General features: G+C 42.1%; 1 protein-coding gene across 2 annotated transcripts in view; it reads left to right on the top strand.

Moving 5' to 3' along the window:
- The first annotated feature begins 255 nt into the window (after positions 1-255).
- Positions 256-13,191, top strand: part of LOC309705465 (CD82 antigen-like) — a 45,098-nt gene continuing 32,162 nt past the window's right edge. Inside the window, exons 1-2 of one of the 2 annotated variants that reach the window (XM_082531314.1) lie at positions 256-407; positions 12,961-13,008. The gene's annotated coding sequence lies outside the window, so the exon portion shown is untranslated. The remainder of the gene's footprint in view (positions 408-12,960; positions 13,009-13,191) is intronic. The other variant, XM_082531313.1, reaches the window with a different exon arrangement.

Genomic DNA, 13,191 nt, shown 5'->3' with positions numbered 1-13,191 from the left:
AGTTACTGATTACTTTTTTCAAGTAACTTGACCAACACTGCTGGTGAGTAAATAAGATAGTCACCGTGCTGAGGTCTGTTCCACACGGTTACGTTTCGAGCAGAATTCACCGGGCAGCAATGTGTTAAAATGGGATTATAAGTGTAACAGTATGAAGTTTTGGGTTCAACAAGCCGTTTCTACAGAAGAATGGAAGCATTTACTGTGACAGAGGAGTCCTGCGCTCCGACACGACAAGCTACAGCGCGGCGTAGCTCCTCCTCCTGGGGGATGATGGGGACAGTATCTGACAGTTGTTGCTGCCGAGGCACGCTGCTTCAGTCCCAGCAGCGGGTCTTTCAGAGGGCACAGGATCCTAACAGAAGTCGCGCTCAACCTTTTCTTCTTCACAATTTACACCGAAACACGTGAGTAACCGCTGCTCCGACTGTGTGCGTTTAGAGAAACAGCTTCTCTAAAGCCCTGTTCTCCTTACCTGTGCGCGTCTGTAGCAGCTATGGTGATTGAGTTCAGCTGATCACGAGTGGAAGTTCGCAAAATCGGCCACATATCAGCTGCTTTGTGGATGCTGTGAGGTGGAGGGGTTGGTGATATGGCGCCTCTGGAGAGGATTTGTGTGTCGGACCATTCTTTGCTCTACAGCTAAAGTTTAGTCTCCTTTTACACTGCTTAGAAACTCATCTCTTAGAGTCTCTTGTAGTAAACCCCACAAAAATGAAGTAAAATAAAATACAAAAAATAAACGTCAGAAGTTTTCTTGCTGCAAAGTTTGTCATTCAGAAATGCAGTGATCTGTTTAAAGCCTGAGCAAATGTGGTCCAAAGAGAAACAGAAGGCAGGCTTGATGAACTCATTGGACTCTGTTGAAGTGCAGTTTTATTTATCAGGTACAGTCAATATCTGGGATCTTTTCATGGCCAGGCATTTATTCCCAATATTCGCTAATGCACGGCTTACTATTTAATGGTTTAAACTGAGGAAGAAACTTGCCTTTATAGTATGCATACAGTGTACTTAACAGGATACTGCATTTATAATAAATCTACTTTAAATTAAAGAATAAATACGTTTTTACACCAGCTTTTATGCTTGATCCATTAATATTGTAGGTAAAAAGAAGTAGTTTTGCAAGGTAATTACTGAGAAGTGTATTTAAGCAAATTGGTAAAAATAATTAATTTTTTTTTAACTAAACAAAAGAAATGTGTGACATCATCATATCCATTTGTGGATAATTAAGTTTACAGTGAACAAGCCACCAATACTGCATCTTTTCACATTATGCTGTACTTGATTTGGGGTATTTAGACATTCTTGTGTCCAGTCCTGTCCAGTCTAATGGTGGATGATGGTGATGCTATATGCAAGTATGATATAGCTGGATTAGTTGAAAATGGGCTTGGGCAGGAAAGGAAACAATAGCATGTTCACTGCAAAAGGGAACAAGCATGAAGAAATCAGAGATCAGAAAAGCAGCACAAGTATAGACAGTGTTTGCAGAGTTCAGTGTGATTTTCACACTGTTTCACTTCACTACAAAGAAGGTGCTTGTATGTTGTGATCTTCTCAGCAGGAGTTAAACTAAAGGACAAACAAAACAGATAAACACTGACCACTGAAACGTGTAGCCAGAAGCTTCAGTGCACTTTCACTTTAATTCTCCAAGTTCTCCATCTTTACTATATTACGATGTTTAGGATGTTTTGCAATCATGCTACACACTTCAGCAAACACCGACAAATTAATAAATAATAAATTAATGTTCACAGTGTACTCTAACTCTCACTGAAAGCAGAGTGGGCCGTCTGTTTGAGGACATGTTTCTGTTATAGATGAAAATGTGGGTCAGTTTGTTTTTTCCACGGTGGCGTCAATGCCCAGCCAATATTTTAGCTGCCTGCTCATCAGAGGACCTTCATCTCTTTCTCACAATGTGAGACAATAGATCGGTTCAGCTCCAGGGCCAGCTCCACGATTCACTTTGGTGACTTTCCATATACCACGAACAGAAAAGCCTGTCTTGTTGGATAAATTGGACTGCGCTGGATACAGCTGGAGGTTAAAAGTCTAAATGACTGTTAGATAAGAATGTTTTCATCTCTTCGAGCTCTGCAACAGTTTGGCTCCATTCTAGAAAGATTTGATGAGAAGACTTGGGGGGCTCACAGTTTAACTCAGTACTACACCTCTTCGGTGTTCAATTCAATTCAATTCAATTTTATTTATATAGCGCCAAATCACAACATAAGTCGCCTCAAGGCGCTTCATAGATACAGAGAAAAACCCAACAATCATATGACCCCCTATGAGCAAGCACTTTGGCAACAGTGGGAAGGAAAAACTCCCTTTTAACAGGAAGAAACCTCTGGCAGAACCAGGCTCAGGGAGGGGCGGGGCCATCTGCTGCGACCGGTTGGTGTGAGAGAAGGAAGACAGGATAAAGACATGCTGTGGAAGAGAGACAGAGATTAATAACAGATATGATTCAATGCAGAGAGGTCTGTTAACACATAGTGAGCGAGAAAGGTGACTGGAAAGGAAAAACTCAATGCATCATGGGAATCCCCGGCAGCCTACGTCCATTGCAGCATAACTAAGGGAGGATTCAGGGTCACCTGGTCCAGCCCTAACTATATGCTTTAGCAAAAAGGAAAGTTTGAAGCCTAATCTTGAAAGTAGAGATAGTGTCTGTCTCCTGAATCAGTGTTGCATGATTACAGAAGGGCTATATTTCAAACATTAACCCATAGTGAGTCCACAACTTGTTTTTCCTTTTTGGAATTGCCTTAGAGCTAATTATGGGATTACCCATTTTTAGCTCCCTCATTAAAATTCTACTCCACAGCTAACAACATGTGAACATGAGTTTAACCTCTAAAACCCAAGAGCCTTTCTGAGGCTCCTGATTGAAAATGACACGACCAACATGCAATTTAAAAACTCTGTATATCAAAATAAAGCCATAGAAATTTTTTCCTCGCCTAATTCTTTCTGTATCTTATAGAATATAGCCTTTTTGAAAACATGCTGCAGTAGACATATATACTGACATTATGTCTGCACAGACTGATGCTGCTGAAGTGAAACAGAGCGAAGTTACAGAGGTTTTACTCAACACATTTGGCACAATCTGTGAGAGTTGTTTCTTAAATACTGAATAGCAGAAGTTATTTAACTTTATTGACATGCCTCCAAACAATGCTTGTTTTTGAATTTTTTTTTATTACCCACACACAAATCTCTGTAACCGGGCATAAAATTGTTTTGTTTTGTTTTTTTGGCAAGGAACTGCTTTGAGGCATTGTGGGAGATCGAGTTATTCAGTTAATGCCTTTTAATTGCGGTGGATTTAAGTTTTGGAAGCAAGACAGCACGGGTATGAAAGAATTCATACTAATGTTTTTCAAACTTGAAGCATCGTTTTGGTCATGTTTTGCTGCTGGTTCAGTGAATTTTGATCTGAGGGTGACAAAACTTGCACGTTTGGCATCTGTGAGATGTCTCCTTTGAGTAGAGATATTGCTTGTTGGTGTAGTAGTATGCATGTAATATGGCCTTTGTGCCTTTTTCATCAGTTAATTTTGGAGTTACTACAAACAGGGAGCATATGGGATGATTTGTCTGTTCTCACTGGGTGGTGCTGAGGTCTAATCTGGCAGTAGCTTCTGTAATCACAAAGAGAACAGAATCATCACAAACTGAAATGTGATGATTGTCACTCAGATCTCAAATAAAGCTGATCCTTTCCTCGCACACTTCACGATCTTAAGTTCTGCTCTTACATTTTTTTCAGTTCTCCTGACAGCTGACACGTGGGCTGTTTGTTAAGAAAGATATAGCCTTATATACTAAAAGGAGAGCTGCAAAGATGAGATGATGGAGGTTTCCAGTCTCTCTCTATAAACAACGGTCGCCCTATAAAAGGGCGACCGGGGTTGGGAAGCGTATCTGTAACCGGAAGATCGCCGGTTCGATCCCTGGGCTCTCTGTCCTGGTCATTGTGTCCTTGGGCAAGACACTTTACCCTACCGCCTACTGGTGATGGCCAGAGGGGCCGATGGTGCGATATGGCAGCCTCGCTTCTGTCAGTCTGCCCCAGGGCAGCTGTGGCTACAACCATAGCTGCCTCCACCAGTGTGTGAATGTGAGAGTGAATGAATAGTGGCATTGTAAAGCGCTTTGGGTGCCTTGAAAAGCGCTATATAAATCCAATCCATTATTATTATTATTATTATTATTATTAAAACAAATACAAATTTCCACTGGGTGACGTCTACGGCACTGACCTTAATCAATGTTTGACCTCAGAGTGATTTCTTTAGTCAGTTTTTGTTTTGCGGGAAAGTAAACGCTGGACTTCCTCTTAGCGTTTGCACAACAGAGATATGCAAGTTTCTCCGTCTCTGCCTGTCAAAGCTGTTTAGATGACGTTGCATCCCAATTTAACGGCATTATGGTAGTAATTGTAATCAAACCTATAACCTATACCTGCTAAAAAGCCATCCAATGCACACCTGCAAAGAAGTCAAACCATAGATGTCCATACATTATACTATGTATAATAATGAGTAAAGACACAGGGAGAATGTATATTTATTGAACTGTATTTAATACTTTGTACAAAAGCCTTTGTTGGCGATGACAGACTCCTGTATGGAGAAACCAGTTGCATGCATTGCCCAGGTGTAATTTTGGCCACTTATAGTTCACAGTCTTCAAATCCTGAAGGTCCCGTTTATGATTTCGACCTCCTGTAATGTTCCCTCAGACAGCCAGGTTGAAGGAACCTGTTGCTGAAACTGCTCTTCAGATTGTTGTGCATGTTATGAAGGGGGTGGGAGTCATTGTCCATGATTGCCAGCAGTCTTGCCAGCTTTCTGTCACCGATCACCACCTCCAGCGAGGTGAGCTTCATGCCAACAACAGATTCTGCCTTCCTGATGAGTTTGTTCAGTCTGTTTGTGTCCTTTGCTTTGATGCGTGCACCCCAGCACGCCACAGCAAAGAAGATGGTGCTCGCAACAACAGACTGATAACACATATCGAGCAGCCTGCTGAATACATTGAAAGATCTGAGCCTTCGTAGAAAGTAAAGCCGGCTCGAACCCTTTTTGTAGGCAGCGTCCGTATTGGCAGACCACTTGTGATCCAGTTGAACTCCCAGATACTTGTAGGATGTGACTGTTGCACAAAGGGGAGGGTCGGGATCTGTTTCTGCCAAAGTCCACCACCAGCTCCTTTGTTTTGGCCACATTCAGCTGCAGGTGATTCACCTCACACCATCTCACGAAACGATCAATCAGTCCTCTGTACTCCTTTTCCCATCGCATCTCCACACTTCCAATTATGGCTGTGTCATCAGAGAATTTCTGGAGGAGACAAGTTTCTGTGATGTACTTGAAGTCGGCTGTATAGATGGTGAAGAGGAAAGGAGACAGAACAGTTCCATGGGGTGCGCCTATGTTGCTGTTCAGACTCTCTGACACAGAGCTCTGCAGTCTCACAAACTGTGGTCTGCCTGTCAGGTAGTCGCGGATCCACTAGACCAGTGGAGCCTCCACCTGCATGTCCTCCAACTTCTCCTTCAGCAGGGAAGGAGAAGTAAACTCCCTGGGCAGATAATACAAGCAAAGTCTGATGGCAAGTAGCTTGACATCGCAGTAGCAGAAACACTCTAACAGAGATATGTCTCGGGTTACACCACCTGCAGTTCACAAACACACCCACCCCACCTCCTTTTTTCTGCCGCTGGCGTCGGTATCTCTGTCCATCCGAACCGTGAAGAAGCCAGGGATCAAAACAGCAGAGTCCGGTATCTGATCGTTCAGCCACATTTCAGTGAAGCACATTATGCTGGACTCTCTGAACTTTCTCTGGGTCTGGGTGAGCTAGGGACCTTACATTCCCCACAATGACTGCCAGCACACAGGGTTTAAACCTCTTCCTCTTCGATCTCTGTTTAACCCCCACTCTACAGCCCAGAGGTCTCCTTGTCAGTTCCTCAGTTTCTCAGTAATACTAAGTTTGACATTAAGCCACAGCGTCCACCTGAAATATGCACATGCAAATATCAGGACCAACTTAAAGCTCTTCTGCTGCCAAGTGCTTATGTTGCTTGGTAGAAAAACTTTAGTCTGATTCAACTTTTTAGTTTTTTGGAACCCAGCCTATGCAGTGCAGTGGTAACAATCAAATACATGAAGGTCAGGGAGGAAATCTATCATATCATATCATATCGTATCATTCCATTCCTTAGTCTGTCAGACATGTAAGAGTCATAATAAAATTGTCTGACTGTATTTTAACTGCTTTTATAGTATGCTTTAAAAGGTTTTTTGCTGTTTTGAGTTTTTCCTGCATGCAAAAAATATCTGGTACCCATCCCAACAGGTTTTGGCCTCCAATCAAAGGAAGATTGTAATAAAAAACATTTTTACCCAGATTTTTTAAAATGGGGCTTTAATTTACTCAAGCATAAAAACATTTCTGTATTGTCAAATGGCCAGAAACAAAAGGAAAATGCATGACAAGGTAACAAAGACTCAGTGCTCTAACTATAGGCAGACCAATCATGCTTTTCAAATAAAAAGAAAGAGAGAGAGAAAGAAGACGATGATGAGCCCTGATATGGAGCCTCATCCTCCTTTTTCCTTCTCCTCCATTGCCATCCACCTGCATGAGCACATAAGCTAATGTGCTATAACCCAACTCCACTCGCAACAATCTTCTCACGTTTCTGAATATAACCCGTAACTGTAATTATCTCATTCCAGTATAATTTCACTAAAATGGTGTTTGATACGATAGTTACAGTACTACTTTTAGAAAAGTATCCTGTCCAATACTTTCTTTGTGAGAACAGCTGGTAAGAATGAAAACAAAAAGAAAAGAAAGAAAAGACATGTTATCTGGAGGGTCTGCTGTTTAACAATGCGTTCTCCAGATTGCCAGAAATTTATGCAGATCTGCTGACCTGACGGCACATTGGCCCTGGACTCTCTTCCTATCTGGGTTGGGTCTTGCCTGATTTGGTAGACCCAAGGGCGTAGATTTGGCATGGACGGAAGGGACATGTCCCCACCAATATCCAGCGATTATTGAATTTTCCCCACCAATAATTTGATCTCTTCGAGCAAAGACAAACAAACCCGATAGAAAGAAAAAAAAAACGATCTGTCAACGTCTCATTCACCCAGCGGTGCAGAAAGAGTTAAATTACGTTCTCTACCGGAGTCCTACCTCATGTGACAAATATGGCCAATGTGATTGGCTGAGCCTTTCTGGGAGCTCTGTTCAGTTTTAGCAGCGGCAAGCCTGCGCTGCAATGAGGAGAGGAGGATGGCAGCAAAAAGGAAGAACCTGGATATAAAAAAAATATTTTTCAAACAAACCTGTAAATCACTTAAAGTCAAGTTCACTCATAAAATGTGTCCGTCATAATAACGTTACAGGCTATGCTAGGCCATACATGTCAACCCTCCTGATTTTTCCGGGAGAATCCCAAATTTCAGTGCCCCTCCCGAAAATCTCCCAGAGCCACCATTCTCCCGATTTTCCACCCGGACAACAACATTGAAAAACCATATCTCAGGTTGGCCCAGCTAATTCTAGTTTCCAACAATGGCTACTGCTGCAGCTACTTAGTTTTAATATTACTCTTATAAATTTCTCAGGGTCGCAAAATAAACTTTTAACATATTTTCAGGCGAGAATGTAGCTGTGTAAACTTCAAATACCTAAACATGTTGTTGTTTGGCCTTTTTCAGTGGTTTATTTGTTTGTGAGTAAATCGGTTTGGCTGAGATTAAAGTTATTATCTTAGATTAGATTAAATAAAACTTTATTAATCCCTCGGAAGAGTTCCTCCGGGGTTTTCACACAGCTGAATAAACGTCAAACAGAAAACTGATTAAACAGAAAACTGATTGAACAGAAGTGTGAGATGGTCGAGAATCTACACCAGCATCCGGTTATAGTTTAGACAGCAAAGGAGCAGACGGCAGAGGTGACGTAATTCTGAAGGCTAGACCGTCCAATTTCACAGTCGCTCATTTCCGGTCCACCCGGCTTTCAGACGACCCGGCCCACTTAGACCGCGAAGGCCGGGTCCTCAGGTGGACGCAGCTTCTGTATTTGGACACCCCTGGCCTGTTTCCGGCCGGACAATAATAACGGTGACATTTAACTTATTTTATCCGATAAGAAAACACTGTAAAAACTTTTGGTATGTATATGTATACCCCCCCAACAGCCCTTTTGAATGTCTCTCTAATTCTGAGGTCTCAAGGTTGGCAAGTATGTGCTAGGCTTTGGCCCACATTAGTCTAAAATTGTATGTAACCATGAAAAAAGTGTTGCCGTGTCCACCAGCAGAGACTGGACAGTATAGATGTAAAACAAATATGCCAGCAGTTTACCTCAGTTAACGAGAGGAGCAGGCATGTGTTTGGCTCCTTCACATAGTGGACATTGAGTTGTTGTGTGGGGAACCAGTAGTCCATGTCTGTTGCTGTAACAGTAGTTCATGTTTAGAATGAAAAATCCCAGCTCACTGATCTGATCGGGGCAGTAGTGCCTAAAATGTTGCATAATGTTGCTGAGAGATCTTTTACTTTGTGGTCATCTTAGATGAGTAGTTTTATGGACAAAACCCACCAGGTCATTCAGTGTTCGCTTAGTGCTAATGCATCAGAGATGTTGGTGTAACTGAAGTAATGTTGTTAAGTCCTTAAGGTCATATTCTTTTATTGTCATGACTGTATTTGAAGCTATTTTTGAATGATACCTGATTTATATGGAATATGGCTGAAGTAAACTAAAGCCTAAAATACTCAGTCATTTGTTTAATAGTAATTTAACATTATATAATTCAAATATAAAACTTTGAATTGTGATTTTAAATGGTTTAAAAGCATGTAGAATAGCATATGTAGGCAAGTATATTTCTCCTTTTTTTTTATCAAGAAGCAAAGACAAAAAGGAAAAAGAAAGGAAACACGGCAGGGTTCGGTGGTTGAATCATCCGTCCCCACCAACGCCAAAACCGGATCTACGCCCTTGGGTAGACCCCAGCCTCTATCAGTCTGGTGCTTAGAGCTTGTTCTTGTGCTGCCATGATTAGTGCCTCTGGGGTGTCTTTTAGTTCTTCTTTCTCGTGTTTCTGCTGCTTGAGATATTCATTAATCACATAATCAGTTGTGGCCATCTGTCTGATGTGCTCATGTTGTTGGATAGTGGTTCTGACACTCACTACCGTAATCCTCGGCCTCCTTCCGCTTAGTGTTCTGGATTTGGAGATAAACCCTCCATGTATGGTAAGGAGCCTTCTTGTCTTGATGTTTGTGGCATTTGCCATAGAATACCAGAAGTGGCAGGTCCACCACTGGCATCCTATGCTTTTTACAGATTAGAGCCTGTTTACTATGAGCACATATGACAAACATGAAAGCTTCTGGGTAAGATGTGGAGTATTTATGCTGCTTTTAATGTCGTTCAACATGGTGGTGGGTCAGTGATGGTCTGGGGAGGCATATCCATGGAGGGAAGCACAGACCTCCACAGGGTAGGCAGCAGCACACTGACATTAGACATCGGGAGGAAGTCCTTGCTGTTCTTACTGACTCTTTTCTGTATGCTTGACTTTACAGATTTATTATTGTTAGTATTATTATTGTTAGGATAAGTTTTAAGTTGCCTGGAAGGAATAATCATGTCTCTACAAAGTGCAGTATAAGAACATATGACATGAGTAAGTGTGTCCAAATCATTCCAGCAAATCCCTTATCCCAGTGTGTGCAGTCATAATACTCTTGCAAGCAGAGCACAAATTATTCTGTCCAGTTCTTTATCTCCTTCATCTGTGCTTTCTGTCTTTTTAAGACTGCTTTATAAGTGGGCACGGTTGTGGTCTGCAGTACCAAGTGGAGGTAGCGGGTAGTGGGACTAACTTGTACAGTGAGGCAACGTTTTGTCTAGTAGGACTGTCTGGTAGGACAGGAGACATCCATACATACATTTGTCCAACAATGGCCTTGTAGTACCATATCACCCTATTAGAGCACTTCGCTCTCGCTCTGCAGGCCTACTTGTTGTTCCTAGAGTATTTAAAAGTAGAATGGGAGGGAGAGCCTTCAGTTTTCAGGCCCCTCTTCTGTGGAACCAGCTTCCAGTTTGGATTCAGGAGACAGACACTATCTCTACTTTTAAGATTAGGCTTCAAACTTTCCTTTTTGCTAAAGCATATACTTAGGGCTGGACCAGGTGACCCTGAATCCTCCCTTAGTTATGCTGCAATAGACGTAGGCTGCCGTGGATTCCCATGATGCATTGAGTTTTTCCTTTTCTCACTCACTATGTATTAATAGACCTCTCTGGACTGAATCATACTTGTTATTAACCTCTGTCTCTCTTCCACAGCATGTCTTTATCCTGTCTTCCTTCTCTCACCCCAACTGGTCGCTGCAAATGGCCCCGCCCCTCCCTGAGCCTGGTTCTGCTGGAGTTTTCTTCCTGTTAAAAGGGAGTTTTTCCTTCCCACTGTCACCAAAGTGCTTGCTCATAGGGGGTCATATGATTGTTGGGCTTTTCTCTGTCTGTATTATAATAGGGTCTACCTTACAATGTAAAGTGGCTTGAAGAAAATGTTGTTGTGATTTGATGCTGTATACATAAAATAAAATAAAACTGAATACTGATAGAAGTTAAATAGTCTTTAAGCGAGACGTGATTAAAATCATCTAGAATGAAGTTAGGTGCCTCTGGTGAAAGTGATTGCCGTTTATTCACTACATCACTGCTGTTATAAAAAGCTGTGGGAACAGGTAAAATGGACAAACTGATACTGATAAAAGTTCAACATCTGCTGTGCAGATTAGTTCCATGACAGTCACAGAGTTACAGTTTCATTCAGTAAAATAAAGACATACGTCGCCTCCTTGAGTTTTCTGGGTCACCTCGGCCTTTCGATCTAGACAAAAGGGTAATCTGAATCCCTCCAGAAAAAGGTCTGAAATCCTTTTTGGCCCCACTAAGCAATGTCTCTATAAAGGCTAAAATGCCACAATCTCTAAAATCCTTTTAGAATCAATGTTTCCCTGGAGCACACTCAGTTTGCTCCTCAGAACGTTGGCCATGATAACCAAGAGCAGGGGAAGCCGGGTGTTTTCTCAGGAGCAACTTTACGCCAGCGTGTTTATCCTGCTTCCTCCTCCTGCGTGACTCACTAGGGATAATTTTGTGTGGAAGAAGAGGCATATGACATGTGAAATGCTCATTTATATGTGAGTGTGCACAGAGCCTGGACCAAAAAGCCTAGTTTAACAGATATAGCTGATAACCACCACTGTGATACTTACTGTCTCGACTGGGCTTGCCAAGTCAATTAATGCAAAGAAAGCCTCGCTGTGTTGAGCTTCTTTCATAGTATACCCTTGTGCCCTAATCTCACAGTGTGTTGCGTCACTGAGAGCTGCTGAGCTATGTAGGGTTGTGCCTGGTACTAGCAGAGGCTGGGAAAAAGGAGGAGGGGGTAGAAAAGGAGAGGCAGGAGGAGAGTTAAGTCTGCTTGTCGTGTCTTAGTTTTATTCATTTATTACGTTTCAGAATAAAACCAAAGGCTGACTGTGTTTCAGCTTTTTTGTCAGCTCTTTGTATAATTAAGACTCCATTGCTGAAGAAATAGCATGTTCAAGTGCATTTAAAGTTTGCTGAACAACATTTAGACTGTCTGTGAAATACTGGGGAGAGTCTGATCAGATCGGACCAAAATTTAACTGTTTGGATGCCACAATACAGATCCTGTTTGGACGTCAAAAGCCACTGCGTATCACCCCCAAAACACGATACCAGCAGTGACATTTGAAGGTGGAACTATGCTGTAGGGCTGTTTATTGGCATATGGCACTGGCAGTCCTCTAAAAATCGAAGGAAGGATGAATGGAAAAATGTACCCAGACATTCTTGATAAAAATTGACTGCCATCTACCAGGATGATGAAGATGAAATAAGGGTGGATCTTTCAGCAATGCAATGATCCAAAGCACACAGCCAAAGAAACTGTCAACTGGTTTCAGAGAAAGAAAATAAAGCTGCTAGAATGGCCCAGCCAATCACCTGACATGAATCCAATTGAAAAACTCACAGTTCACAGAAGGTGCCTTCAGGATGTGAAGGTTGTTTGTGTGGAAGAATGGGCCACAATCACACCTGAGCAATGCATGCAACTAGTTTCTCCGTACGGGAGTCTTGAAGCTGTCGTCACCAACAAAAGCTTCTGTACAAAGTAATAAATACATTTCAGTAACAGTGTTCAATATTGTTCCTTGTGCCATTTCTCATAATGACACATAATTTATGGACATCTATTGTTTGATTTCTTTGCATGTGTGGATTGGATGGGTTCTTACCAGCAACCGGTGAGAGTTTCATCTCAGTAGCGCCTTTCCAAATATATTGAATGCCAGAGTTACTTGAGTGGCTCATAAAAAATGTCTATGCTTTTGACTTTCACTTTTAGATCGCCCAACCCCGCTAACAATTTGTCCTTAAAAGATCCAAAGTTTGAAATCAGACCATAGAAGATCGGCTTAATTGTGTGTGTGTGTGTGTGTGTGTGTGTGTGTGTGTGTGTGTGTGTGTGTGTGTGTGTGTGTAGTTAGACAGTCACTTCAATCTGACTTTGCTACAGGAAGTCACCAAAATTTTTCTCACTGGATAGTCTCTTCCCACTGCCATCACTGCAGGTACCACCCTTTCCAAGCTGGAACAAACACTGGTGTAACCGATTTACAGTAACAGGAAAGTGGGTCGCCCACAGGGCTCCACTGCCAGGGGAAGCATTGAGCAAGTTTTCCATATCTCACTCAGATTTCCATAGATTTATTGGACAGTAAATGCCACTACTCTGTGGAGTGAGGGCTGATTGATGGTCCATTCAGGTTGGTTTGTTTTTTTCCCCCACAGATATGAGCCACCACACAGAAGTAATTTGCAGTTTGGTACGGCAATCCAGTAAGTTACACCTGCAAATAGAGAGAAAATTGGCCATGACGATTTGCACCTGCTCTACCAGGTGTAACAATTGAGTTTAACATCCAGGCATCCATGAAAACGGAATTTATGACATTTAACGGAGTTAGAAGTTAGCAGGGAGTTAGCTCGTTAGCTTCTATCTAAATACAATATAGCATGTCC

The sequence above is a fragment of the Aulonocara stuartgranti genome (genome assembly GCF_965226115.1).
Source record: "Aulonocara stuartgranti genome assembly, chromosome: 1".
NCBI classification, from domain to species: domain Eukaryota; kingdom Metazoa; phylum Chordata; class Actinopteri; order Cichliformes; family Cichlidae; genus Aulonocara; species Aulonocara stuartgranti.
Note: the sequence above shows the minus strand (reverse complement) of the source record. Positions and strands in the feature narration are given on the sequence as shown.